At 39.2% G+C, this 3,359-nt stretch overlaps 1 pseudogene; it reads right to left on the bottom strand.

The window, feature by feature from the left end:
- Positions 1–381: 381 nt before the first annotated feature.
- On the bottom strand, positions 382–723 carry LOC149148394 (putative protein phosphatase 2C 27 pseudogene; annotated as a pseudogene).
- Positions 724–3,359: the final 2,636 nt, after the last annotated feature.

The following is a 3,359-nucleotide window of genomic DNA, read 5'->3' as shown; positions in this document are numbered from 1 at the left end:
TTTCCTTTGTTGTATACCACCTCCTTGTAGGAGGGAGTCGAGCTTCCTCCTTTGCCACCCTCCATAAAAAACCGTCTCTTCTCTCCTCTAAACTGTCACCGCTTGCTCCCGCCGTTTTTCCTCCTCTGCTCCGCTCCAAAATGATCAATAAAGATCATTCAATTGCTATGAGAAATTAATCCTCTTTGATAAGTTCTACCTGTTGCACATCTGGGTCTGCGCACAAAGGACTGCGGGCCTCCACATACAAGTCCCCGAGTGCCATAGAGATCACCATCATCCTATTGAGATACCTATCGTGAGTCACAAAACCCCCTTGGGACTCAATCCACAATCTCTCAGCGCTCATGGTGGGTTTGTGATTAGTGGACATTTCAACAGCTATGTCGCCCCTTTCCCCAAAACCGCCCAACAATTGCTAGCATTGGCCACCACAAGCGACTTTCCTGACACCATGGCCACAAGCGCGGTCGTCCCGGAAATGATGTGGGAATCCGCCAGGGTATCGTCGGCCTTGAGGAAAGCATTTTTGAGGGCATTCTCAACTCCTACTCCTACTCCTCTGTCCCAAAAATCCACGTCACCCTTGCGGAGTATGAAATTGAGGAGGTTTTCTTTGATAAATGTGGTTGTATCCCCGCCGCAATGGCCGTTGAACACTCCATAGAACGCCAACGACTCAAAACCCGCTAGCTTGTCCATGCGGATGTGCTCGTCTTCCATCTGTGCTCATGTGGGCCCTGTGTCAGCCCAGCTACCGGGGCGCAACACCGAAATATAATCATCCTTCAATTCTTCAATTTTTTCACCCTCCTGCTACTGCACCAACTTTTCATCACTACCTCCTCCCATTTCTTCTTCCTCTTCTGCGTTTACAAATTATATTTTCTTTCTCCTCCTCAACCTCTCCTCGTGGCAGGTATTTGTATCTATTTCGATCCACTTGGCATAGTAGAGACCCTCGCTCTCTATTTTTTTTATATACCTAATTCGCCTGCACACACGCCTCCTTGGGTGCACCCTTTCAAATGATGCCTCGCCTTAAACATAATCAGAGAGTTGTTAAGTGAAGGAAAATAAATAATCACGTAATAAATGGGAAAACTTTTGTTTGCATCAGCAAGTAGCTAGCTCTTCTCCATCTTAAGAAAATTAAAAATTGCTTACCAATTAAATTAATTTCAATATATAAAGAAAACCAAATATATATATATATATATATATAATCATTATCCCACCACACCACAACCCACCTTACCCCTTACCTCAAGGAGCTCTTTCTCATGTTTTTTTCCCTCTACACTAGTGCCCACTTTACCTCAACCTTAAGTTTGGTCTAATGAAGCCTCTATTTATTATCTTCTCAAAGTATGAAAATATGAAATTCTTGTACTCCTAATAGCCCATGGTGGGCATGGATAATATTCATATTCATCACTGTGGAGTGATAAAAAGGTGTCTTTTGAACTCCTAGTTACCTTCACATTAATTATCAACCCAGGGACGACTTTTTATTTCAAGAGTGTACTCTGTCTGAGGCGGCTATTTTCTTAAGAGTAATGTTTTGCAATATAGTGCTTAAAACCCAAAAGTAAATGAATGCTTGAAACAAAATCTAATTGGAACAGCAAGAAACTAAAATGTTCTAAACTAAATCATTCATTCAAACAACCATCAATCGAGGATATGGTAGCAATAACTCAGTCCTCTAGAAATTGATGAAGGAAAAGGAATTAGAGTATGGATCATGGTTCTGGGAGCATAATAGCGTCTGCTGTGTCTCACGACAGCCTTGATCCTCCTCTCACACCAAAGCAATAAATGCAAGGAAATGGAATGGCAGCAAGTAGAAATGAAATAACAAAAGGAAGTAGACAGCAGTAAATGAAACATCAATCAAAAGAACTAAATCTCGCGAGTTCGACACTCTCAATTCTTGACATCAACTTATATGCAAAGAAAGAACAATTGTTTATACAAGTAGGCAACTTGATCAAATGAAACAGCAAATCATTATAAATAGGAAACGTCAATCATATATATATTATCTGAGATAATCACCAGTAGTCCATTACTCCAATCATCTGTAGCTGGAACATTCTACTTATGAATTCTGTAACTGAAGTAAACAGCTTAGAACAACATTATGCGATTAATCCTGAAAGTATGATGTAAACTTGTTACAGAGATTTACAACAGGAAAACTACGGATGAACAAGTATGGAACAACATGTAAATATATCAGATTATAAGAAACAAACCACACAAATCACCGTATGATACAACAGCGGCAAGTGTCCGTTGGAGCCGGGCCCGTAGCTTCCAATGGCACCGCCGTAACTTACTTCAGATACAGCAACGAAGTGAACACCGATTCCTTTATATTGATTGCATTAACAAAAGTATACAAGAGCAGATCTCACCGAGACTCCATGGTCCAAGTTGTTCTGAAAACTTATAATTACAAAATACAATCGTTCTCCCCCCCCGTCTCTGATCTTGGGTTTCATTTAAATAAAGAAGATCAGAGCATGGATAATTACAATCATGATTTCTCTTACAAATTTAGGTTGATTCTAATCCATTGATCAACAAGAACAAGGCGGATTTAGGTTTGCAGCTAAGATTTGGAGGGCGGCCGCAACAGCAAATCTCAGAAAATCGTGCTCAAAGAACCCTGCGTTTCTCCCTGTACAAGCCGAATTTGGGCAATCTGTTCCTTTCGAAGATAATTGGGCCCGTTCTGGACAAAACCCATGTTCCGGATTTTCCAAATTCGTCTTCATTTGCTCAGAATCTTAACCGCAAAACTGTCGCTCCTTAAACCAGCGAATTTCTGAGTTGGCTGATTTAAAAATCAAATCTTCAATCTGGAAGTTACTTTGGAGGCTAAAAATGGTAGATAAGGTTACAACCAACTTATTAGAACTATCATTGGTAAAATAATGCATAATAATCAATTTATTAAAAATAAAAGAGAATAAATAATATTCATCCATGAGAGCATAAATCATTTATAAAATGGATTTAAATGATAAATTATAATAAATGTCATGATGAAGAATGGTGGAAATGGGTGGAATAAACGTTCACAAGTGACAATAATCATGGCATATTAACGACCCCACACACCCCCACACTCAATATGTTGCATGTCCTCATGCAACGAAAACTGAATATATTGCATGTCTTCATGCAACCCAAAGACGAAAACCCATGTGTTAACCAAGCGATAAAAAAAATATGTTCATCTCAGCTCATGAAATGGATAGAACAAATGAATTCTTCCTTAACTAATGAATATTCACTTTTAGTAATCTTGATGAAGGCATAACAATTTTTACATTGACATTCAATTA

The sequence above is a fragment of the Pinus tabuliformis genome, chromosome 9 (genome assembly GCF_031772625.1).
Source record: "Pinus tabuliformis cultivar Carrire ecotype Pingquan chromosome 9, CPIR1, whole genome shotgun sequence".
NCBI classification, from domain to species: Eukaryota; Viridiplantae; Streptophyta; class Pinopsida; order Pinales; family Pinaceae; genus Pinus; species Pinus tabuliformis.
The sequence above is the reverse complement of the archived record's forward strand: the minus strand, read 5'-3'. Positions and strand labels throughout refer to the sequence as shown.